Source organism: Trachypithecus francoisi, unplaced genomic scaffold (genome assembly GCF_009764315.1).
Source record: "Trachypithecus francoisi isolate TF-2019V2 unplaced genomic scaffold, Tfra_2.0 Lachesis_group3, whole genome shotgun sequence".
Classification (NCBI taxonomy): Eukaryota; Metazoa; Chordata; class Mammalia; order Primates; family Cercopithecidae; genus Trachypithecus; species Trachypithecus francoisi.
The window spans coordinates 17054554-17081634 of NW_022681468.1; the positions used below are offsets into that span (position 1 = coordinate 17054554).

The following is a 27081-nucleotide window of genomic DNA, read 5'->3' on the forward strand; positions in this document are numbered from 1 at the left end:
ATTTACTATCCCCCCTCTTTTTCTCCCGTGACCCCCAACTTAACCCTTCATAATGTCAAACGAATGTAATCTGCCTTACATTGCACAGAAGCCTATCAAGAATTCTCTACAAATGGACTATCTGAACCCATGCGCATGTTGTTTTGTTTTTTACTTTTTTAAAAACACATCTCACATACATAATCATGTGCATATTTTGAATAGAAATTGCCCCAGTCCTAATCAGCTACCCAAATGGGAGTAGGAATAACTCATTGTAATGATGATGTTTGACCCTGTCTTAGAGATAGCATGTCCAAGAGGCCCAGCACCTTCTGACCTTCGGATATGACCTAAATACGGCCTCATCTGTTTAATGGAACCATCTTCTCCTCCTCCTCTTTTTCTCCCTCCTCCTCGACCACCACCACCACGGATGCTAGTAATGGAATCCATTCTGGGCCCTGCCTTCTCTCTAGCTGTATCTCAGCCAAGCTTCTGGGAAAAGTAGTCTACTTGTTGTTTTCATTTCCCCGTAGTCTCTACTTCTGAACTCAGTACAGTGTGGCTGTCACTTCTACCAGCTCCACTGAAATAATTTTGCCGTGCTCACCAACAATCTCCCTGTTGCCAAATGTAACCTTCACCCTTCAGTCTTTGAACCCTTTTCAACATTCAAACTAATGACCTCCTTGAGATGCCCTTTTCCATTGGCATCTGACACTGCTGTCTCCTGGGTTGGGTCCGACCTTTAATAGCCAATCCTTCCACTTTCCCTTGGTGAATGGCACTCTGTCTGCATGCCCTTTCCAATTTTCTCTTCCTTACCAGTATACTTTCTCTGGGAGATTTCACTCACAGGCTCCACTCCCACATGGAGGGCTCCCAGTTCCATTCCCTTAGTTCAGCCTGGTTTTCTCAGTGTCTCACCCCATCTTCAACTCCTACTGAACCTCTTTCTCTGGGTATCCCCACTGACCCCTCAAACTCCACATATTCTAAACAGATTATATTACCTTTAACCTGCCGATCCTTCTTTTTTGTGTAACTTTTCTTGGTTCATGATGTCACTGTTTACCCAGTTACCCATATCAGGAACCTCTAAATCAACCTCTTTTCTTGACCACTTATAACCAACTGGTCACCAAATACTGTCTCATCTACAACCCAGACCTGCCTCCATTTTTTTCCACCTCAACATTCTTGACCAATGCTATCTTAGTTGGCTGAAACAAAGTACCTCAACTGTGTGGCTATATGGTTTAGCTGTGTCCCCACCCAAATCTCATCTTGAATTGTATGTCCAGAATCCACATGTGTCATGGGAGGGACCCGGTGAGAGGTAATTGAATCATGGGGGCGGATTTTTCCAGTGCTGTTCTCGTGATAGTGAATGAGTCTCATGAGATCTGATGGTCTTTATGAAAGGGCAGTTCCCCTGCATAGCAGTTCTTAGTTGGTGGAGCGATTTGTCTGGTTAATTCCGATAACGAACGAGACTCTGGCATGCTAACTAGTTACGCGACCCCCGAGCGGTCGGCGTCCCCCAACTTCTTAGAGGGACAAGTGGCGTTCAGCCACCCGAGATTGAGCAATAACAGGTCTGTGATGCCCTTAGATGTCCGGGGCTGCACGCGCGCTACACTGACTGGTGGCATTTTGCCCCTGTCCCAGAGATCTGTGGAACTTTGAACTTGAGAGAGATGATTTAGGGTATCTGGCGGAAGAAATTTCTAAGCAGCAAAGCATTCAAGAGGTGACTTGAGTACTTTTAAAAGCATTCTGTTTTATTCATTCACAAAGGTACGGTTTGGAATTGGAACTTTTATTTAAAAGGGAAGCAGAGCTTAAAAATTTGGAAATTTGCAGCCTGACAATGCAATAGAAAAGAACAACTCATTTTCTGGGGAGAAATGCATGCTGATTGCAGAAATTTGCATAAATAACAAGGAGCCAAATGTTAATCACCAAGACAATGGGGAAAATGTTTTCCAGCATGTCAGAGACCTTTATGCCAGCCCCTCCCATACAGGCCCAGAGGGCTAGGAGGAAAAAATGGTTTTGTGGGCTGGGCCCAGGACCTTGCTGCTTTGTGCAGTCTCAGGATTTGGTGCTCTGCATCCCAGCCATGGCTAAAAGGGGCCAATATACTTCTCAAACCATTGCTTCAGAGGGTGTAAGCCCCAAGCATTGGAGGCTTACATGTGGTGTTGGGCCTATGGGTACACAGAAGTCAAGAATCAAGGTTTGGGAACCTCCACCTAGATTTCAGAGGATGTATGGAAATGCCTGGATGTCCAGGCACAGGTGTGCTGCAAGGTTGGAGCCCTCATGGAGAACCTTTGCTAGGGCAATGCAGAAGGGAAATGTGGGGTTGGAGCCTCCACGCAGAGTCTCCACTGGGACTAGTGGAGCTGTGAGAAAAGGGCCACCATCCTCCAGACCCCAGAATGGTAGACCCATTAACAGCTTGGATTATGTACCTGGAAAAGCCACAAACACTCAATGCCAGCCTGTGAAAGCCACCAGGAGGGGAGCTATACCCTCCAAAACCACAGGGCCGAGCTTCCCAAGGCTGTAGGAACTCATCTCTTGCATCAGCGTGTCCTGGATGTGAGACATGGAGTCAAAGGAGATCATTTTGGAGTTTTAAGATTTGGCTGCCCCACTGATTTAGGAGCTGCATGGGGCCTGTAGCCCCTTTGTTTTGGCCAATTTCTCCCATTTGGAATGAGTGTATTTATCCGATGCCTGTACCCCCATTATATCTAGGAAGTAACTAACTTGCTTTTGATTTTACAGGCTCCTAGGCTGAAGGGACTTGCCTTGTCTCAGATGAGACTTAGGACTGTGGACTTTTGAGTTAACGATGAAATTGGTTAAGACTTTGGGGGACTGTTGGGAAGGCATGTTTGGTTTTGAAATGTAAGGATATGCGATTTGGGAGGGGCCAGGGGCAGAATGATATGGTTTGGCTGTGTCCCTACCCAAATCTCATCTTGAATTGAACTCCTGTAATCCTCTCATATCATGGGAGTGACCCAGTGGGAGGTAATTGAATTATGGGAGTGGGTTTTTCCCATGCTGCTCTCGTGTTAGTGAATGAGTCTCACGAGATCTGATGATTTTATAAACGGGAGTTCCCCTGCACAAGTTCTCTTGCCTGCTGCCATGTAAGATGTGCCTTGCTCCTCCTTCACCTTCCACCATGATTATGAGACCTCCCCAGCCATGTGGAACTGTGAGTCAATTAAACCTCTTTTATAAAATACCCAGTCTCGGGTACGTCTTTGTGTGTGACATACTAATCCTAGTGTGCGAACAGACTAATACAGTGGCTTAAACAACAGAAATTAATTTTCTTACAGTTCTGGAGGATAGAAATCGGAGAAAGCAACAGGGTTGGTCCCTTCTGAGCTCTTTCTCTTTGGATTGCAGATGGCTACCTTTTCTCTGTGTCTTCACATATTCTTCCCTGTGTGTGTGTGTGTATGTGTTTGTGTGTGTGTGTCTATCTGTCTCCTAGTCTCTTCTTATAAGGATACAATCAGATTAGGGCCCACCTGCATGACTTCACTTAAATGTAATCACCTCTTTAACAACCCTATCTCTAATTACAGTCTCCTTCTGAAGTGCTGGGCGGTTAGGACTTCAGCATATGAGTTTTCGGGGGACACAATTCAGCCCATACTACCTGCCTTCATTTTCTTAGGAGCTTATTGCTTACTCTCCCACTTTGTTTCCATACCTCCAGTATCATCTGCATTCTGACATACCTTCCATATTACCATCAGAGAGGTTATTCTGAATTCAAAGAGGAGCATGGTACTCTCCCTGCTTAAAGCCTCGGGTCAGTGGAGGCCTACCCAGACCCCTGCACAAGGCACTCTTTCCTACTTGCACTGTACCCCAGCCATGAGGAAGTATTTCAGCTTCCTCTAAAGGCTTAGACCCATACCTCTGTGCCTTTGCGCGTGTGGCTTTCTGGGTCTGGAAGGTTCTTAACCCTCCCTCCCTTTATCTTATCAACTGTGAATTGTTTAAGACCCAGTGTAGGCTGCCAGAAGGAAACATGGCAAATAGCAATAGAACAAATGGAGAGAAACTGTTGAATTAATATATGAGAAGGCATCTTTTTCATAAGAACACAAAGGAAAAGAATATGGTAATGTAAATTAGGCTGTTACAGACTTTTGTCATGCTGTGGAGCCCCTGAAGTTTTCTTAAAGGGATGGATGATAAAATTGACATTTTCCTTTTCATCAATTACTTAGCCATCAGTTTAGGGTCCATCTCACCATATGTAATCACTGCCTAGCCTTCCCAAATCGGAGTCCCATCACAGGGCTGCAGTGGGATCCTGGGAATCCACTCTTAGCAGTCTCTGTCCTTTAACCCTAGACACAGGAACAATGCAGCTCTTCCCCACCTTTTCTGAAAAATGAGTACAAATTGCAAGAAATGCAGCACAGATTGTACAATGTCAGTACATTAGCAGTGACATGGGAAATCTGATGGAGTCGGGGGAAAAGGTGTAAATTGCAGGATAATATCAAGGGGAGGTCAGTATGTTAGTAATGCAGGGAATATGATGGACTTAAAGAAAAGGTATAAATTACTGGGTAATAGAAAGGAGAGTACATTAGTAATATAGGAAAACTGGCAGATTTGGGAGGAAAAGGTGCAAATTGTAGGATAATGTAAAGCAGGGGCATCACTGTAACGATGAGCTTACCTCATGCCAGGAGACTGGCTGGCCATACAGACTCTGGCTACAACTTTCAGTATTTTTCTAGTTCTGTCTCAGTGCAGATCTTTAAGTCTTTTACAATCATTAGTTAAATTAAGAGCTCTTTAAGCATCCTTAAGTCATTAAATTTCAAGTTCATATTACAGAGAAAAAGTATTGTCCCTGCTCAAAAGAAAAAAAAGAAAGCCAGAAAGATTCCCTCAAAACTTGTGAATGCCTGAACCTATCAACCTCATATGTGCCAACTAATAAACACCCATCTTTTAAAGAATCCTTTGCTGCACACAGACACACATTCCTCCAAGAGGCTCTGTAAATATGACTGATGTTTCTGTGTTCAAGACAAAATTAAAGCAGTCATATAATAAAATATTTTTAAATAAACTTTTTATTGACATATAACATATGATGGGAACCTATTCTGCACAGGCCTCTCTCATTTCCACATGGTTTATGAGTGAGGCACTCGCTGCCCTTTTTTCCAGAATATCTTTTGAAGGATGTTTTTATAGAGAACAGCCTTCAGAGACAGAGATAGTGTCTCCTTCTGGAGCAACGGAAAGGCTTGCTTAATGACCATTTAAAAAGATCCTGGGCTGGGCGCTGTGGTTTACACCTGAAATCCCAGCACTTTGGGAGGCCCCGGTGAGCGGACCACCTGAGGTCAGGAGTTCAAGACCAGCCTGGCCAACATGGCGAAACCCTGTCTCTAGTAAAAATACAAAAAAATTAGCTGGGCATGGTGGCGTGTGCCTGTAATTCCAGCTACTCAGGAGGCTGAGGCAGGAGAATCGCTTGAATCCGGGAGGCAAAGTTTGCAGTGAGCCAAGATGGGCGCCATTGCACTCCAGCCTGGGCAACAGAGGGAGACTCTGTCTCAAAAAAATTTTTTTTAAATTCCTGGTTGCTTAAACTCAAGGTTCTTCTTCTGTGATGCGGCCACTTGCACATGCAGGCATCCCTCTGGGCCCAGCTGCATGGGCCCAGCTGCATCACCCCAGAAAATTTGGGGCAGGGACTGACTCAAACATGCCGATGCTCTTGCTGCTTGCTGTGCCATGAGTAATAAAGTCCTTCTGACCCAGTAGTCCTGGGTCTTCTGCCAGCATCTGTGAGCCTGCGGCATGTGGCAGCTTGCAAGGAGGCTACATCTTCAGATCCTTCACAGTTTTTAATAGTTTATTCAACAAGAATGGGATGCTGCCAGAGGCATGGCTTTCTGAAAGAAGAGTAAGGAAATCATGATCCTTAACAGGACTTGAGGGAAGTTTATGGGGGTTAGTAGCACATGTATTGATGGAATTGTATGGTCAGCCAGGCAGTCATGGTCTGCTTCTTTTCTTGTTTATAAAGAGGAGCTGGGGAAGGACTTGCAGTGGATTCACGCTAACTGCCTAGAAAGTGTGCGGGTTGTTGCTACCTCTCCTCCAGGCAGGAAGACTTCCTCACCAATGAGATGGTCAGCCCCAGGTCCTCCCGTTGAAACAACTGTGCAGAGATTCATCCTGGGTTGGCAGAAGGCTCTACCCTCTTTTAGACAACAGTTATACAGACAGACGCCTATATTGAGTGAGAATGTAGGGAAATTTATGATTTCCATAGGCAGAAACCAGAGAATCATTAGAAGTTTGTCTTGGGAGATGGGTGGTGGAGCACGTAATACTTGTTAGGGAAGCATGGTGACAGCTGAGCCATCTCAGCCCAGTCCCTCCTGCACTCTGTCTGCCACCTTCAGAGCCACGTGGAGATAAAGGTCTCAAAGACTTTTGAAGGGTTAAACCAAACTGAAAAATAGACATTTCAAGATCCATATTTGGAAGAAAAATATTTTGAAAAGCAAGAGAATGAGAAATGAAAAGTTCAGGAAAGTACTTAAGAAGACGTGGCACAGGGCTCAGATCAAGAAGGAACACAGTAGTAGCTATGGTCTTTTTTTTTTTTTTTTTGAGATAGAGTCTCCCTCTATTGCCCATACTGCAGTGCAGTGGTGCGATCTCAGCTCACTGCAGCCTGCACCTCCTGGGTTCAAGCAATTCTCCTGCCTCAGCCTCCCCAGTAGCTGGACTACAGGCGCCTGCCACCATGCCTGACTAATTTTTGTTGTTGTTGTATTTTTAGTAGAGATGGGGTTTTACCATATTGGCCAGGCTGGTCTTAAACTCCTGACCTTATGATCCGCCTACCTCAGCCTCCCAAAGTGCTGGGATTATAGGCATGAGCCTCCGCTCCCAGCCAGCTATGATAATCTTGTTAGTTTTCTAGTTCTGACATTGGGGGTGAGTTCACAAGTTTTGCTTTTATTAAGCTTCATAATATACCTATTAGTTACATATGTTCTTTTGTATGTATTAATTATTACATAATAATTTTTGTGATCAGCTTAGGGACATTTATAATTGGAATTATTGAATTGCTATGAGTCATATAACATCTGTTGGATTCTTATATGGCTTTAGTAGAGTAGAGGATAGTGACTTCCTGTAAAAGCCCTGTAATATCAAACAAGAATTCTGACAGGAAAATGGTGTATCTACCTACCTTCCTGGGAGAAATACTGGAGATGTTCAAGGTTTTACCTTTCTTAGATAGTAGATAGATCATTAAATTATTGCAGACTAAGTGCTCTGGTATTTTCCTAATCTAAGATTAATTTAAAATTATTTTAACTTAATGTCTAATTCAAGATACAGTTAATTTTCATCAATTCTGAAAACAGATGCTAAACACCTATGTTTATAATGCTGAGGGGGCGTTACCTGGGAATTTGAGACATTTGGGAATATCTTCTGTGTACTCCAGCAACCTCACTGTTCATGAGGAATGAAGAAGCCACTGTATTTCCTTTTGTAATTCTGTCTTCCATCTGGTCAGGAGAAAGGAGGATTCTTCAAGCTTTTCTCAGGTGGCAAAACTCTAAGGAGAATCCTGTGCTTTTTGTGTCCCCTGAGAATGACTGCAGCTCCTTGCTGATGGCTTAGCCCAAAACAAGGCCTGTGGGAACTCACCAGACCTTATCACACTTGGGAAGAGAGCTTGATATGTGGTCTAATTGTTGTTGGGAGTTAGGACACTAGATTATTTGTGAGGTCTCTTAGGATGCTATCGTCATAAATAATACTCTCTAAAGGTTTTTACCACCTACTGTAAACCAAATGCTTTCTGTGCTTTTTTACTCTTCACTGCAACCCAAGGTAGTCATCGTCACCATCCCCGTCTTGTACTGAGGAAGCAGGGCCTAGAAAGAGGCGAAGTCACGTTTTGGCCTCTTAGCCAGAATGCACACTCGGTCCTATGGATTCTATAGCTCATGCTTTTAACAGTGGCGGATCTTTGTCATTTAATCCTTTAATTCTGGTAACATTACATGAGTGTGTAGAATTTTTTTTTTTAACCTCATGGAAGTGAGAATGTCTTACAGTTGTGATCAGACATTATGTAATAAGGACAAGTGGTCAAGCTCTGTGACCTCCAGGCAGGAGCCCCCAGTACATTAGAGCTTGCTGAGATCTGGTTACCCCTTTTTAAAATGAATACCATGCCACTACTTTTCAGCAAAACTGTTATCATTGATAGTGAGGTGGTTAATATTTTCTAATAAGCTAGATTTAACATTTTTAAAGTATGAAGGGGAGGGACCAAGTATATTAGAGATATTTTTATTTTTGTTTTTGTGTTTTGAGACAGGGTCTCACTCTCACCCAGGCTGAACTGCACTGGTGTGAACATGCATCACTGCAGCCTCAAACTTCTCAGCTCAAGTGATCTTCCTGCTTCAGCCTCCCAAAAACACAGTCGTGTACCCAGGCTGGTCTCAAACTCCTAGGCTCAAGTGATCCTCCTCAGCCTCCCAAAGCGTTGGAATTACAGACGTGAGTTATATTTCTTTAACATGGTAGAATGAGACCTAGTGTGCGCCTATTTGTTTCTGTAAGAAAGCAGGTTTGCATAGTATCTTGGTGTCTGTTATGCTCACGAAGGGTATGTCATTTTCCTTCTGGTTTATAATTGGTCCCTATGAGGGAAGTCACAGCACTTTATGTGAAATGGGCTTCAAAAGTAGAATATGAAGTGTCTTTATCCTTAGTTTGCTGTTTTGTCTTTATTCAGCTACAGAAAATGTAAATACGTTAATCTGGCATACAGAGCACTTAAAACAAGGAACTACAGTGTAAAGGTGGCCAGAGCTGGCCTCCTCTAGGTACAGAAGGCTGGCCACATCCCTGAAGACAGGTATTCACTCTGTGCTCCAGAGACCTGGGACCCCCAGTTGCATTCTTTTCAGGAGAAGCATTTTACAGTTTCTGTGCTTAACTCTACGGAGTATTTTATCTTGGTGTATTCTTGTAAATGCTGTAATTTGATGGAATTTCATACAAAATTGGCATATCTTTCCTTTTAATAGAAATGTTTTGTATCTTTATAAACTCTTTCTGAGGACCGCATAGTCCTGTATGTAATAGTGGTTTAAATATACATAATTTGAAGTACAAACCACTCCAACTTACAAACCATATCATAGCAAGAGAAACCTTTATTTTAGATTAGTCCTGCTGGTCTTGCCAGTCTCTCTTCAGGAACCATATTCACTTGACTTGATGATGAGATTGCACACTGTTAATCTATCAGTTAAACAGGTGTTTATTGCACGCCTAGTATGGGCTGAGTTCAGGGTTTTCCCCTGTGGAAGAGACAAAGGAAGTACAGCCCCCAATTAAGAATGGATTGGTTTCCAAATGATTGGGAAGCTGAATCTGGAACCTGGAATGTAGCGTCCAACAATGTAATGAATGGCACTTCATATTCCAGGTTCACCCATGAGGCATCATTAATCCCTGGTGTGGTTCATCCATACCCTGATGTCCAAGGCTCCTGTTAGGATTGAGATACAAAAGAAAAGCAGGGGGAACTTTCTTCTGCCTTTCTGGGTGCTAAGGTCACTCCTTCTTCAGTGCCTTCCTGCCACAGGGGTTCCCAGTGTCCTCCACAGTCACCAGCTGCCTCCTCCCTGTTTCCCCAACCCAGCAAAACTCGCATCTCCTCAGCGTAGCAGATCTCAGTTAGATGTTAGTACAGAAGTGTTTTGATTTAACTAATTCATACTAACATATACATAACTGATAACTTCCTTAATCTTTGCAAAGGCATTTGCATTATTAAAACAAAATACTTCTTAAATGCGTATTAAGTCAAGCAAGGGTAGATTATTTAGCACATAGGATAAAGTGAAATAAAAGATTAAGGCCATGCAAAGTTGTGTTGGGGCTGCAGGGTCACCCTGGAGACAGAACAGCCCTAATTGGAGCTTGTTCCCTGGGGCTAGCTCTCCAAAGCCCACCCTACTTCTCATCACTTCTTTCCTTATACTGTTTCTAAATTTCTGGATTTTGGAAAAGGCCACGCATTAACATGGTGATGGCACCAGCAGAAGCTCCATTGGTTGAGGTGAGGTTTAGGGAGGACCAGGGATTGGCTGAGGTCATCCATGACTGGTTTTAGGTTTGGGTTACCTATACACCAGATGGTAATAAACGTAGGGACCGCCTATATAAGGCAGGGTCGCTGACTAAAGAACAAGACAAAGGTATAGCACCAGTAGTGACCAGAAATCATGGAATCATTCAGCAATTCAGGTCCTATTTGCCGGTGGTGAAGCAGGAGACCTGGTTTCTGGCTTCATACTCACTTTATAATCTAGTCAGGAAAATAGACCTTGTGTAAATAATTATACTAAAAACACGATCAGGCCAGGCTCGGTGGCTCACTCCTGTAATCCCAACACTTTGGGAGGCCAAGACAGATCCCTTGAGGTCAAGAGTTCGAGACCAGCCTGGCCAATATGGTGAAACCCTGTCTCCACTAAAAATACAAAAAATTAGCTGGGTTTGGCGGCAGGCATCTGTAATCCCAGCTACTCAGGAGACTGAGGTTGGAATGGGCCAAGATTGTGCCACTGCACTCCAGCCTGGGCAACAGAGTGAGACTCTATCTCAAAAAAATAAAAATAAAAAAATAGATAAATAAAACATTTTTAAAAATGAGATAATGACACATTTCTCTACCTGCTATCGTAGAAAACCAAAGAACATCATGAATGATTATAGCCCAGGGTCTGATTGAGCTGGAGCGGGGGTGGCTTCTCTGAGGGAGACACGTTTCAGCCTGGACAAGGAGATTAAGGCTGGGTCAGCCAAGCGACAAGGGTGTGGGCCCAGAGCTTAGGAGAGCATTGTAGGCAAGATGCATGGTATGCAAGACGCTGGGGAGGAAACACTCTCGATGCCTCTGAGAAGTTGCTGGTGAATCTTAAGAGGGAGAACCTGCAGGTGCTGGAGGGGAGCCTTGGAGAGGGCAGAAGGCAGCTTTGTCCCACAGGCCTCACAGGCCACGTTGTGGGGGTGGAAGCTGAAAGGCATGGGGTCTGACTTTAGGAATTTAAAGCAGGGGAGCAACAGGTTCTACTGTGTGGCCCTGACCATGCGTGTAATTGGGGCTTGGAGAAGGGAGTCTATTACTGGTGAGGGCAGTTCGGATCTGAAGGGAGCAGAAGAGGCTGCTGCCACACAGTGTCATTTAGGTGCCCAGAAGGGCCCCTGCCCAAAAATGTCTTTCCAGCCATCCCTGACGTTGTCTAAAATCCTATCATTGAACTTCATCTCCTTTAAAACACAAGTCCTCTGACAGCCAAGCAGGATCAGACAAAATTGCAGCATAATATTTAAAAATTTTGTCAGGCCAGGCACAGTGACTCATGCCTGTAATCCCGGCAGTTTGGAAGGCCGAGGCGGGCAGATCGCTTGAGCTCAGGAGTTTTAGACCAACCTGGGCAATACAGCAAAACCCTATCTCAGGCCGGGCATTGTGGCTCACACCTGTAATCCCAACACTTTGGGAGACTGAGACAGGCAGATCACTTGAGGTCAAGAGTTCGAGACCAGCCTGGCCAATGTGGTGAAACCCCATCTCTATTTAAAAAAAATACAAAAATTAGCCAGGCATGGTGATGGGCACCTGTAATCCCATCTGCTTGGGAGTCTGAAGCAGGAGAATCATGTGAACCTGGAAGGTGGAGGCCGCACTGTGCCGAGATCACGCCACTGTACTCCAGGCTGGGTGACAGAGTGAGACTCCATCTCAAAAAAATAAAAATAAAAATAAGCCAGACATGGTGGCATGTCCCAGCTGGTCCCTGTAGTCCCAGCTACTCTGGAGACCGAGGTGGGAGGATCACTTGAGCCCGGGAGGTCGAGGCTATAGTGAGCCGTGATTGTTCCACTGCACTCCAGCCTGGGCATTGGACCCTATCTCAAAAATAAAAATAAATGTTTTTTAGACCTCCAGCCATCCTTTTCAAATAAAGTGTGTCTCTCTCTCTCTCCCTATAGCATCTCTTCCCTCTTCAGATGCCCAGGACTCATATGTCAGTCTCTAAATCAACACCTGATTTCAAGAGAGGCTCTGTCGGATACGACTTGTATGAACTTTATGATGCAATTTTGAATCAGTCTGTTGCCTTTTCCCAGGATATAAAGTGTGGCTGATTGTAACTCCAGCTGCTTTATGTGATAAAAGGAATTTGTTGACTCTCACAACAGAACCACGCAGAAGTGAGATTGTCTTTGGTGCAATTTGATCCGGCCCTGGCCGCAGGTCTCTGGTGTTCTTTCAGCCTTGCCCTTGCCCCTTGTCGGTGATGATCCTGACCGACTCCTCCCAAGGATGCAGCACTGACTGCAGCGGCTCCCGGTCTCACACCTGTAACCTCACCAACCTGAGCTGAAAGTGCTGCTGTACTCAGGACGGTCACAAGCCCTTGGCTTCTCTCTAAGGTTGTAGGACACCCCTGAGCCAATTATTAGGTCCAGGAGTATCTAATAATCTGAGAACTAGTCACTGAGGGCATCCTGCTGATTGGCGGAGTATAACCTCTGGAACTGTGAGTGGGATCCTTCCCTCCCAAATCACAGGGACCCTGGAGACCAAGAATGGGCACAAGCTCTAGGAAAGCACCGAACAACACTGGCAGCTTAGGGATATTTGTATTTTAAGTCTTATGTCTGTTAGTTTAATATTAAAGAAATGTAGCTGGACACTGTGATTCATCCCTGTAATCCCAGCACTTTGGGAGTCCAAGGCAGGTAGATCACTTGAGGCCAGGGGTTCGAGACCAGTCTGGGCAGCATGGAAAAACCCTGTCTCTACAGACAAACAAACAAACAAAAAATTATCTGGGCATGTTGACATGTACCTGTAGTCCCAGCTACTATTTGGGAGGCTGAGGTGGAAGGATCAGTTGAGCCCAGGAGGTCAAAGCTGCGGTGAACCATAATTGCACCACTGTACTCCACTGTACTCTGTGTAACAGAGTGAGACCCCATCTGAAAAAAAAGGAAGGAAACAAAAGGAAAGGAAAAAGGAAAGAAAAGGGAAAGAGAAACATGGGCATCAGCAAACAGATGGGAGAGGAATTGTTTTTAGGGTAGACCATCGGGCCATCCAACAGTTCCTGAAACTTGTGCTTCCTGTACTAGCCTTGCCCATGACACTCATTCATATAATCACTAATTTGTTAGTATGGCTCGGTTATGCAATTGTTTTTGCCTCTGACATACTCCTGTGTTAAAGGGAGTACATCTGAGCTTGGGTCTGGGACGTTTAAAATAGGCTAAGTGTGTGGGTGTTGGGGGTGGAATTCCATAAAGATGTAGATCCTGTTTGTTTAGGACAATTATGCACTATTTAGAGCTAGTTATTTAAAAATTAAATAGTGTTCCTCATTGGTTATATTAGAATAATTTTATAAATAAGCTTGAGAAAAGTGGAAGAAGATACAAATAAGGGTTATTAGTTACAGAAAAGTTTGATGATCTTTTGTTTGCTATCTTAGCTTAAAGAGTTTTTAAAATTCAGAATAAATGAATTTTCAGTTTTAAAAATATTGGAATGGTTTTTTTAGTTTGTATTTGACTAAGTAGTTAGTACAGGCTGTATTGTATTCTTCAGAAATACTTGAAAATCAGGCAAAATGTGTAGCATTGCCAATTTTTCATCCTAGGTCCTTTTTTTCTCAACCAACTGTATTCATTAATATTCACAGATGTATGAACATAAAATGAGCATATGCTCAACAAATATTTATCATGTTCAGGGTGCATCCCCATTGCTGGGGATATGGAGAAGTTCATTCACTGCCTAGTGCCAGCAGGCAAACCAACAATGAGTTTAGAAAAGGGGGAACAGTTGCTGGGATGAGAGGAGAAAGCCTGCAGAGGATGGGAGAGGCTCACATGTTGGCAAGGAAGGGGAGAACATCCCAGGTGGTCAAACAAGTTTGCTTTTGCAATTGAATTTCATTCTATTTTTCTTAAAATTATAGAGCCTGTTGCTTAATTCCAAGATTTTCTTTATTGTGTAATATTTCCTGTAGAATTGTTAGGAGTTGGTCATATAGATCACTTCAGACCACTTGTGTATTATCCAAAGTTTCTGTAATGATTTCCTGTTATTCTTTCAGAATTGTTTTATCATGATACAATGTAATTCTAAATGTCTTTTATAATGTTGAAAGTATTGCCAAAAACAATTAGAATATTAGATTATAATTAAAGTATTAGGAAAGTATCAGTAATTATACATCTTAAGAAACATTGGGACAATTTCTTATTTAGCTAAACAGCTAAAAGTTGTTTCATCACTATCAAGCTTGTCCACCCGCGGCTCTGGTGACCAGGACAGCCTTGAGTGCAGCCCAACACTAATTTGTAAGGTTTCTTAAAACATTATGAGATTTTTTTGGCGATTTTTTCAAGCACCGTTAGTGCTGGTGTATTGTTAGTGTTAGTGTATTTTCTGTGTAGTCCAAGACAATTCTTCTTCTAGTGTGACGAGGGAAAACAAAAGATTGTACACCGCCGATCTATAGTCATTATTTTGCAGCATCTTAATATGTTCAGAACTATTACTCTCTATTGTCTTTTAGCTTGACCCATTCAGACATGAGAATTTCAGAAAACTGAATCTGACTGTCATCAAGTTGGCAGAGTTCTTAGCTGGCTTTCTTTAACACTGAGTTGTTGGATTATTCTTAGTTTAATAAATTTAGGATTAAGCCTAAAATTTTCTATTTTGTATTATTTATTCCCTTTTAGTTATTTCCTGTCCTTTACTCTTTTTTTTTTTTTCTACTAAGTCCGTGAACTCCCCTAGTTGGCTATGAATTCCTTTTGGGCAGAGATCATCAACTACCTGGAGCTTTGGATAGTGCTTGGCATATAGAAGATGCACATTAAATGCTTAGTAAATGTATGGAAACATTTCACATATAAGTAGAAAGAAATAATGCAGGCCGGGCGCGGTGGCTCAAGCCTGTAATCCCAGCACTTTGGGAGGCCAAGACGGGCGGATCACAAGGTCAGGAGATCGAGACCATCCTGGCTAACATGGTGAAACCCCGTCTCTACTAAAAATACAAAAAAAAAAAACTAGCCGGGCGAGGTGGCGGGCGTCTGTAGTCCCAGCTACTCGGGAGGCTGAGGCAGGAGAATGGCGTAAACCCGGGAGGCGGAGCTTGCAGTGAGCTGAGATCTGGCCACTGCACTCCAGTCCGGGCGACAGAGCGAGACTCTGCCTCAAAAAAAAAAAAAAGAAATAATGCAGAGGAGATTAGATGTAAGTGCATACATGTAATTTTAATTTTACTTATGATTTTGAACACTCTATCTTCTTATAGCAGCTTCCTGCTAGTTTTACCTAACCCAGAGCTAACTTTGTCTTACCTTCTCCAGGAGGTAAGGTTTAGAAACCTGCTAAAGTGCTCTCTGACATCAGTTATTTTGTAAGACAGACTTGTTATCTGTGACATTAACATGTTTGATGATGTGAATGCTCAAATTTTATGAGATCTTTTGTTCCTCTTCTGCATAATTAAGTTCTTTTCAGAACAACTTATGTATTGTAGTTGCAGTGTGTATTTCAGACTAGTCAACACAACTAAAATTTGATCATGATTACTAGCTTTTCAAAGTCATCCTTCATTTCCCACCAGGTAGCTTTCTGTCAGAACTCATTTCCCATTTGGAAGATATCTCTCTGACCCACAGTTTTCTGGACACAATTCATCCTTCACATGTGTGAGACTGCCCATTGTCATCAATCCTCAGCTCCTCAGATGCCAAAAATCCCCTTTATATTCAGAGTGATAAAATATATCAAAAGTGTTAGAGGAAAGAAAACTAACAAAAATGTTTAAAAGATTTTGTTCCAGTGATTTTTCTAATAAAAAAATGCTTTTAGTATCTGTTTCCATTGTTACTGTTTAAGAAATTAAAATAATAACTGTTACAGTTGAAACAGGATGTGCTTTCTATTTTCTTTCCGTCTTTATATAATTAAAAGTGAACTTTGGCAGCACTGCAATATAATTCAATTCAATTTAGCAAACATTTATGGAGACCCTTCTGCTGATCCTGCAATACCATGGTTTCTATAAGAGCTGGCTTTTAGTTGCAGTGAGTGTGAGAGAGTGTGATCCAGATGTGACTGCTGAGGAAACTAAAATTCACTGTGGAAGGAGATTAGGTAAGGAAAGATTCATCCAAGAAGGAATTTCATGTTGAATTTTGGACAGAGAATTAAATTGGGTCTGTGTCTGTGTCTATTTTTTGTTGCTATAACTGAATACCTGAGACTTGGCAATGTATAAAGAAAAGAAATTTATTTCTCACAGTTCTAGAGGCTGGGAAGTCCAAAAACATGGTACCAGCATCTGGGAAGGACCATCTCGCTGCATCGTAACATGGCAGAAGGCATCACATGGAGAGATGGCAAGAGCATGTATGTCAGCTCAGGTCTCTCTTCCTCTTTTTATAAAGCCAACAGTCCTCTCATGAGGGCCCCACCCTGATTATCTTATGTAATCCCAGTTACCTCCCAAAGACCACATTTCTAATCAGTTTAAGAATATGGGGATCAAGTTTCCAACACATGAAATATGGGGTACACAATTAAACCATAGTAACTTGCAAAGGGGAATGACATTGCAGGTAAGGGCCACTGGGATTGGATTCAGCAGGGCATGTACTGATTCTTGGGCAAGGAAGGGACATGATAAGAAAGGTCTTCATCTGTTTGCAGGCTGCAGCAGATACCAGAGAACTAAGTAACTGACCGAGGCTTAAGTGAGGAGGTCTTGTTTCTAGGGTAAAGGAGGTAGACATGTGAAGGCTAAGTCAAATCTTAGAAAGGGAAGGTCAAATCTTAACACAGAATCAGGTAGCCTCAGTAGTTTATTGGGTATTGGGAAGCAAAGTGAAAAGAATTGTCAAGGTTAGTTCCAAGGATGGAGAGCCTAGGTGAGTAGGAATCAAGGTGTCATATTAGTATAAATGGATGGTTTGAAAGAGAAGCGTAATAAGCGGCGGCTTTAGAGGATGTCAGTGGGTAGGAGGAAAGCCAGAAAAGGAATGTCAGAGGAGAACCGGGAACTTACAGTTTCATGGAAGCAAAGAGAAGACAGTGTTTCAAGATGACAGGAAGAACAGAAACGTTCAGAAATAAGAGGTCTGAGTTTGGTTTTGTTTGGGACAAGGACAAAATGTTGACCTTTGAGTGACTTCAGAAAAGTGGTGGAAGTGGGTACCAGATGGCAAAGGCCCTGAAAATGGAGACGAGTTTTTGTTACTGGGGAGACTGTAAAATAAGATCCTTCAGTCACTTCAAGTAATAAACCCCTCGGAAGGAAATGTACTCCTTAACTGACTAGCATTATGTTACAAAATGCCAGTATATTATTAATACCTGGAGATTTAAAATGTACCTGTTTTCACATTGTAACCCAGAAACATTATTTTTACAAAGCCGTTTGGAAATAATAGTTTGATATTCTTTGATTCCACTCTTTCAGAATTTCACTCATCCCCTCTCCAAGATTTATTTCTGGGTCATTGATTCAGATTCCAAAACTAGTGTTTTCTATAAGCTTATTTTATGCCTAGTAGAGTTGAAATTCAAACATTTTCTAACAGTAGCAACTGAAATAGCTTCAAAGACATTTTTCACATCTACCTTACTTTTTCTTGGTTGATTATATCTTTTCGAAAACACACCAGATTGACAGCATGTGAGGTAGTATGCCTATAGTAACAACACAAGCTTTTTAGAATGGTTGAGAAATGCAGTTCGGCCTTGTTCTGGTTCCTGAAGACTGTTTGTTTGTTTGCTTGTTTGTTTTGAGATGGAGTTTTCACTCTTGTCACCTAGGCTGGAGTGCAATGGTGCCATCTCGGCTCACTGCAACCTCTGTCTCCTGGGTTCAAGTGATTCTTCTGCTTCAGCCTCCCAAGTAGCTGGGATTACAGGTGCCCACCACCACACCCAGTTAATTTTTGTATTTTTAGTAGAGATGGAGTTTCACCATGTTGGCCAGGCTGGTCTCAAACTCCTGACCTCAGGTGATCCACCCGCCTCGGCCTTCCAAAGTGCTGGGATTACAGGTGTGAGCCACCGCACCTGGCCCTGAAGACATCTTTTAGTCCTCAAAGGAGCCAATAAAGGAAAAACTACATTAGAACCAGAGTCATAGGACCTCAGTTCTGTTCCCTCCTTTGGGGCTTGACTGTGAGGAGGTCAACATCTAGAGTTTTCAGCAATGAAGTGAGAAGACTGTAACAGAGGGCCAATTTGTTCTCATTCAAATAAAAAAGCTCAGAATGCATGGCTATACTATGTATTCTGTCTTTCACTAATCAAGCCTACTGCGTGGTGTGACTCCACATTGGCAGACGTGATGAGAGTGTTCCTCATGCGCCCTCCTCTCCCTGTTTCTGCTGCCTGTGATGGAACAGCCTTACCTCTCCCTTCACGTGTCTGACTCTCCTCCTAACCTCAGGTTACCTGGTTTTTGGCATACAGTGGCACCCCTGGCACCTAGCGCCTCCAGTGCAGCTCAGGTGCTCCGTAAATATTTGATGACAGAGTAAATGGACTGTGTTGTAGTATTGTCCACCCTGGTGGCTCTCCACACTGAGCATCAGAAACAGAGATCTCCAGGCCCTCCTCCCTTGCCATTGGCATTTGAGTTTCTAGTTTCTAGAAATGGGCCTATACATTCCTCTTGTAAAATTCCCCCACAGGTCATGCTCATGTGAGAAACGCGAGTCTCCTCTGCGAGTTCCTTGAGGAGGCAGCTATAGTTTCTGCCATTTCATTCCCATTCTAATTCTGGCAGAAATTAGATACACAAGAAATATTTGTGAATAAGAGAATTTAACTCTAGAGAAAAGTAATAAATAATAAATGAGAGGAAAATGCCCTTTCTTCTGTTTGCAGATCTAACACCTTGGACCTTTGAAGACTAATTCACATCACCCATAGCAAGTTATAGTTTTAAATAAATGAAATTATGTAAGTGCTCAAACCACCAGACATGATGAAATTCAGAGCTCATTGTTATCTAATAATTTTGGCTAGGGATTACTCTGCTTTATTTGCCTGATTTTTACAATTTTGTGATAAGATATTTGCTTTCATTATTAGCTGCCTTGCCATAGGCCTTATTTTAAATTGTTTCTTAATAAGTCACAATCCACCAGTCTTTTTTGAGTCATATAATTCTAGTATTTTAAGCTAGAGTTTCTTTCTTTGGGGTGAGGGACGTGAAGTGCTGAGTAAAGGAGAACTAGTGTGAACTTTTGGTGTGTCACCACCCACACTTATGTATATCGTATTTCTGTGCTCCAGAGAAAGCAATTAAGAGATTTATTTTTTATCTAAGAAAACTATGCTATCCTGAATACAAAAACCTCATCATTGGCCAGGCGCGGTGGCTCAAGTGGGAGGCCAAGGCAGGCAGACTGCTTGAGCCTAGAAGTTGGAGACCAGCCTAGGCAACATAGGGAGACCCTGCCTCTCCAAAAAACAAAAAAATTAACTGGTTGTGGTGGCACATACCTGTGGTCCCAGCTACGTGGGAGGCTGGGGTGGGAGGATTACCTGAGCCCAGGAGGTTGAGACTGCAGTGAGCCGTGATCACGCCACTACGCTCACTCTGGGCAACAGAGTGAGACCTTGTCTAAAAACAAAACAAAAAAACCCTTCATCAGTCATAGCCTATTGGCCTGTTGACCTGCATTTTAGTTATCTGTAGCCGAGTAACAAATTTCCCTGACACTCAGCTGAGAGTGGCTTTGGGAGTGGCTTTGCTGGGTCATCCTAGTTCATGTCCTCTCATGAAGTTACAGTCAAGGTATTGGTAATCTGAAGGCTTCCAAGGTGGCTCACTCAGATGCCTGGCAAGTTAGTGCCTGTCTGCAGGAGGCCTCAGTTTCTTACCACATGGTCCTGTCATCAGGGCTGCTTGAGTGTCTTCACCACATGACAAGAGAGCCAGGAGAGGCAGAGCCTAGATATAGCCCCCACCCAGTGCCCACATTTAGGGGGAAGGCTGTCGGGCTCCACTCTTGAAGGGAGGAACATCAAAGCATTTATGGACATAATTTAAAACTGCCACAGCCTGTACCGTTAGATTCTGTTTGCTAACTTAGATGTTTTGTCCAGGATCTGAAAGCATCTGTGATCCAAGTTATTTGTTTAGTTTCTTCTCCACAAGTAGAAGCTGGATATCAGAATTTCTGGTTTCTACTTTATTATTTCTAGGGCCTACTTTCTTTTTATTCTCTTGTATAAGATAATGAGATGCAGTAGTAAAAAAATCATGAAGTATTAGAATAAAAAGATATCGTTTTCTCTCTGCACACCAGACTGCAAACTTTTCCTGTCTAGACTATAAGTCAGAACTTATAGTTTCTGAGAAGCCTTCTTATTGAAGGTGGGAAGAAATTTAAGAAACCTGCCCCATTTCTAGATGAACTGGTGAGCACCAATTCCACAGCATTCACGTAGGATTAGAGGAGCAAGTGTCAGGGATGACAGAGCTTCAGAGAAGGCATCTTACAGTTAGTTACTCAGGAGCTTCTCCAAAAATGGAACCAATGACCATCCAGCATTTTATTGGTGATTTTTTTTTTTTTTGAGATGGAGTCTCACTCTGTCGCCCAGGCTGGAGTGCAGTGGTGCGATCTCGGCTCACTGCAAGTTCCACCTCCCGAGTTCATGCCATTCTCCTGCCTCAGCCTCCCGAGTAGCTGGGACTACAGGCGCCCGCCACCACGCCTGGCTAATTTTTTTTGTGTGTATTTTTAGTAGAGACAGGGTTTCACCATGTTAGCCAGGATGGTCTTGATCTCCTGACCTCGTGATCCGCCCGTCTCGGCCTCCCAAAGTGTTGGGATTACAGGTGTGAGCCACTGTGCCCGGCCTATTGGTGATTTTTTTATAGGAACTTTCAGGAAAAAAAAAAAAACAGGTCAGTAACAGCTATAAGCCCACATAGGGTGTTAAAAAAAAAATTAACCCAAAGGCATTTATTAAGTGAGCCAGGCATCATGAACCATGTTTTTACATAATTACCTCGTTTCAAGTAAGTACCCTTTCGATTCTTCACCCTCCAACCAGTTTTTCCTTCTTCGTGCGTCATGATTATAGCACTTTTTGGCCCATATCTGTTTGCCACTTGACTGGGAGTGCCCAAAGGGCAGAGCTGTGAAATGCATCTTTGAATCCAGATGAGCAAGGCAACGCCTGGCCCTTAGTTGATTTTTATTGTTTGCTGTTGAATTTAACAAGTCTATAAGTAAATACCATTATCTTTTTCTCTGTAAGAAAGAACACTCAGAGGACTGGAAAACTTGAGTGCAACCCATAGTTAGTAAGAGGCAGAGTTTGAGATTCAAAGCCAGGTCTATCTTTTCTGCTTCAGTTCAGATGCTCTCAGGAGAACTCTAGGAGGGAACTGTGCTGGGAGCCCCAAGTAGTATCCTTGTAGTTCTCAGCTAGGAGAAATTACTTAGGAGGCATTTCTGTCTTTGCCCAGAATGAATCACTGTAGTTTAAGAGACTGCCAAAAGGAAACAGTCTGTTGATTGGATAAAAGGTCTTGAAAATAAGCTGACTTTTGCAAACCATATATCCAATAAAGGTTGCTATCTAAAATTGATAAAGAACTCATACAACTCAATAGTAGAAAAACAAATAGCCCAATTTAAAAATAGGCAAAGGTCCTAAATAGACATTTCTCTGAAGAAGACATAAAAATGACCAACAGGTATGTGAAAAGGTGCCCAGTATCATTAATCATCCGGGAAATGCAAATCAAAGTCAATATGAGATGCTACCTCACACCTGTCAGGATGGCTGTTACCGAAAAGTAAAAAGATAGCAAATATTGGCAAAGGTGTGGAGGAGGGAACTCTTATAGACTGTTGGGAATGTACGTTGATACAGCCATTATGGAAATCAGTATGGAGATTTCTAAAGAAATTCAAAATAGGGCATGGTGGCTCCTGCCTGTAATCCCAGCACTATGGGAGGCCAAGGTGGGCAAATTGCTTGAGCTCAGGAGTTCAAGACCAGCCTGAGCAACATGGTGAAACTCTCTCTCTACAAAAAAAAAATACAAAAATTAGGCAGATGTGGTGGTGCACGCCTGTAGTCCCAGTTATTTGGGGGAGTAAGCCAGGATAATTGCCCAAACCTGGGAGGCAAAGGATGCAGTGAGCCAAAATTGCACCACTGCACTCCAGCCTTGATGACAAAGCAAGACCTTGTCTCAAAAAAAAAAAAAAAAAGAGAGAAATTAAAAATAGAACTACTATATGACTCAGGAATTCCTCTTCTGGGAATATACCCAAAGGAAATAAAATTCACCGCTTTGTAAAGATATCTGCTAATAATTGCAGCATTATTCACAATAGCCAAGATACAGAAGCAACCTAAGAGTTCATTGCTGGACAAATGGATAAAGAAACTGTGGTGTATATACACAATGGAGTCTTACTTAGTCTTAAAAGTGATCCTGCCAGTTGTCACCACATGGATGAACCTGGAGGGCTTTATACTAGGGGACATAAACCAGACACAGAAAGCTGAATATTGCATGATCTCACTTATATGTGGAATCTAAAAAACAAACAAAAACTCAGTCAAATCTACAGAGAGAATAAAACAGTGGTTACCAGGGCCGTGGGGGCATGCCAAGAAATGGGGAGATAGAGGTCAGAGGATACAAAGTAGCAGATGTGTAGGATGAACAAGCCTAGAGGCCTGATGTACAGCATGAGCACCACAGGTAATAAAATTGTGCTGTGTTTGGGATTCATGCGAAATGAGTAGATTTTAACTGTTTTTGCCACAAAAACAAAAAATTGGTAACTGTGCAATAGTTGGGATATGTTCATTTGCTTTGCTATAGTAACCATTTTTATCGATATGTATCCCATAACATCATGTTGTATACGTTAAATATACACAATACAATGTATTCATTTATTATTTGAGACATAATCTCACTCTGTTGCCCAGGCTGGAGAACAGAGGCACAATCACTGCAGCCTCAACTTCCCAGACTCAAGCAATCCTCCCACCTCAGCCTCCCTAATAGGTGGGACTACAGGTGCACACCACCCTGCCCAGCTAATTTTTGTATTTTTTGTAGAGATGGGGTTTCACCATGTTGCCCAGGCTGGTCTTGAAGTTCTGGGCTCAAGTGATTCTCCTGCCTCTTCCTCCCAAAGTGCTGGGATTACAAGCATGAGCCACCACACCTGGCCTAACATTTATTTAAAAAGAAAAGAAAAGCTGTCCTATTCAGGCTACAAAAGAATTTTTGGTATTACCTGATGTTCTTCATTCTGTAAGTGGGACACTAAAAATTCCTCATGCCTAAAGTGCTAAGGGAAAGTCCCCTTTTTTCTTTCCCGTTTTTCCAGGGATTCTGACCTGGGTGATGCAGGAATTGAACATGGTATTTAGATAGGAAGTTGGAGCTCACTAAAGGAGGAGATTGTGTATCAAACCCCTGATCAAGCTACTGAGACTTCCTGATCACTCTTAAGAGGCCCCATTGCAAGAGTCTAGGCCCTAAGCTAAGGTAGTGGTGGAAGAGCAGGTGCATTCAAATGATATTTCATGTCTAAATATACAGGATCGTGGTGACAGGATGCACGGTGGATGGACATGGAGAAGTTGAGGAGGCCTGGGGGCCTGAGTGAATGGTGGCTCCATTCAGTATGGCAGAGGATGGGGAGGAGGAGCAGGTGTGGGGTTCACTATGGGGGCAATTTGGGCTGTGTATTCAAGTATTTAAGGCATCTTTTGGACAATCAGGGAAAATATTTTATCAAGAATTGTGCATGGAGATTAGACGGCTCCATGAAAGAGCAATTGTCTTGGGACATCTGGGAGACAACTGGATTGTAGGGATGTATCTGATGATGTCCAGTTCATGGATTGCCGGTACTGAAAAGAGCCGACTGCTGCAGAGGACTTTCTTGGCTGTGTGCGACTTTGTTGGGAATCTCTGCTGCTGTCTTTATAGCTCAGTATCCTGAATGAGGAGGGGAGCAATGGGCAGCTTCTTGCTAGTGGATGTGGAGAGGAGCTACCACATTGCCCTGTAGGATGCGGGCCCCTCTCTCTGCCCAGCTCTCCTGTGGGCCATTACGTGGAGCTTTCTTCTACTCATTGTGATTTGGCAATCTTAAATGCCTCTTTAAAAAAAAAAAAATGTGTCTATATCTGCTTTGAGATTTCTTTTTTTTCTTGAGAGACAACCACAAATTCATGCTTTATCTTCTTGGGGGAAATACCTCTACTAAAACTATAGTTTGGTTTTTTCCATATGGGTGTTGATACAGATGGCTGTAATGAGACCTCTCTAATTAAGCACTTGCTATCTGACTCTGAATCATTTTAGATGTGCTGGCACTCTTGCTCTCTCTCTCTCTCTCTCTTTGATTCAAAGAGTTGTCCTAAGATGTAACACATTTAGCTGTTATTATAGTGTATAAACTTTCCATTTTTTCGTTTGTAGCTTACTCTCTTTTTTGTGCTAATCTGAGAGCATAATTAAGATGTCTGACTTCAGTTCTTTCCTTACAAATATTGCCTAACTCTTCTGTCTTTAATTTTCTGAAATCATTCCTATGTAAACAAATAACAATTACAGATTGTACTACCTACATTCTTTTGTTGTGAGGATGTAAGTACACCCTTGTTTGTTAAATTACAGTCTTTTAAAGAAATTGGATGTGACACATTTTGTCATTTTGTATGATGCCATAGAAAACAAAGGATCACTTCTGTATTTTTATTCTTGATATCCCTTTTATTTAATATTCATTTTAAGAGCCAGTGTGGCAGGTGAAGTGAGGACAGGCTTTGGAGTCACACTGCCTTGAAAATCTCAGCCTCGCCACCTCCTAGTGGTGTGACTTTGGGTAAATTGCTTAGGTGCCTCTCTGTGCCTAGGCTTCTTGGTGCATGAAATGAGAATGATGGTAATATTCACCTCACGTGATTATGGGCATTAAGTGACATAATGCAAGTTACATGCTTAGCTCAATGCCTGGCACGTAGTAGGTGCTATGTGCTAACAATATATATTTTTTATATAGTAGAAGAAGCTTTCTTAACCAATTTGCCAGATTAAAGGAAGCTTCCAGACCCTATGCCGAGCAGTTCAGTGGATGCCCACAACGTGGTGAACTGTAACTGGCTTCTCTCTAGTACGCTCAGGCACTTCTACTCCAATTAGTTGAGTTTATTTGCTGCCAAACCTGTTTATGCTATTTGTTGCTCGTGTTTGTTCCCAAGCCTATTTGTGCCAGTTGAACTTGTTATTGTAATTATGTAATTTAATTAAATATCAGGCAAACAGATGGAATGTAAAAGTACAAAAAGCCGCTGTCTTTTTCCTGGAAATGAACTTTGAAGGCTATGGAAAGACTTAAAATATTATCAGTAAGGTACCTGTAGTAGTCAGATTTGTAGAGACCGAAAGGAGAAGGGTGGTTGCCAGCGGCTGGAGAGAAGGTAGGAATGGCGAGTTGGGGTTTAATGGGCACAAAGTTTCCATTTTCCAAGATGAGGAGAGTTCTGGATGGGGACAGGGGACAGGAGATGGGTGGGTTGCACGATGGTTGGTTGAGTGGACTTAAAAATGACTAATTTTATATTATGTATATTTTAATACAGTTAAAGCTTTTAAAAATATGTCGTGTTAGCTACGGATAAAATAGCTGTTAAAAGATTGAGGTGGTGTGGGAGGAATAAAAAATCTAGGGAGAGTCCCTATTGAGATTGTTTCCCAGTGGTCGTTACGTTTTCATACTTTCAGGAAACCAAGATAGGAAACTTATTTTAAGTTTAACATGAAATGTTTAAGTTATGTATGTGTCTTAGGCCGGGCTTCTGGGAAGCAGACTCGCAGATGGAGATTGAGGCCATTGGAACTCGTCCTCCTGTGTTGATCAGACCTTGGATGTGGGCTACTCCCCAGGGGAGGGGCATTATCTCAAACAAGGCGAACTTCTTTGGCTGAGCGTGAGTCTCGGGAGGTTCTTAGCTGAGAACAATCAGCAGGTAACACTCCAGCAGCTGGAGGATCTGAGTGGTACACGACAGCATCCACAACAGTGTGTCTCCATTTTGTGTGTGGTTTTTCCCTTTATAACAGACTTTTAAAGATTAACTGATTGACTTTTGGTCCAGGTTGCTTCAAATAAGAATATCTTCACTGCTTGTGCATAATTTTCTGGTCTCATTGTATTTGATCTTCTTTGAATATGACAGTTGTCCCATCTATGATACAACAAGACTGTGTTCTCATGAATCCTGTAAACTTTTTTTTTTTTTTTTTTTTTTTATTGAGACGGAGTCTCGCTCTGTCGCCCAGGCTGGAGTGCAGTGGCCCGATCTCAGCTCACTGCAAGCTCCGCCTCCCGGGTTTATGCCATTCTCCTGCCTCAGCCTCCCGAGCAGCTGGGACTACAGGCGCCAGCCACCTCGCCCGGCTAGTTTTTTGTATTTTTAGTAGAGACAGGGTTTCACCATATTAGCCAGGATGGTCTCAATCTCCTGACCTCGTGATCCGCCCATCTCGGCCTCCCAAAGTGCTGGGATTACAGGCTTGAGCCACCGCGCCCGGCCAAATCCTGTAAACTTAATCACAACAAATAAACATGCGTGGTGTGTTGGAAGCACAACTGATGTTAGGGCTTCTGTGCACTCCTCAGTATTTTCCAGTATTTATTTTGAGATCGTGGAACCAACTTCAGGTTTTTAAATTTCCAAAGACTCTTTGGCATTCAATGGTATCCTTTGGCAAACTCTCCGTTTTTGTACTAGAGGTCATTTTCCTTTCATGCTCTATGACCTGTAGGTCTCTCTCTGCGTGTTCTTTGGTGACTCTTCCATCTGCTGCAAATAACTGCTATCCCTCTTCCTTTTACTTTAGCCTTTTG

General features: G+C 42.7%; 1 protein-coding gene and 1 long non-coding RNA gene across 5 annotated transcripts in view; both read left to right on the forward strand.

Moving 5' to 3' along the window:
• The window catches only part of EFCAB11 (EF-hand calcium binding domain 11), a 174643-nt gene that overhangs the window by 81465 nt on the left and 66097 nt on the right, over window positions 1-27081 (forward strand). The gene's annotated exons all lie outside the window — the stretch shown is intronic.
• On the forward strand, window positions 1347-25326 carry LOC117071562. Its single transcript, XR_004432355.1, has 3 exons — window positions 1347-1630; window positions 13391-13405; window positions 25282-25326. It is a non-coding gene; the product is annotated as an uncharacterized LOC117071562 (long non-coding RNA).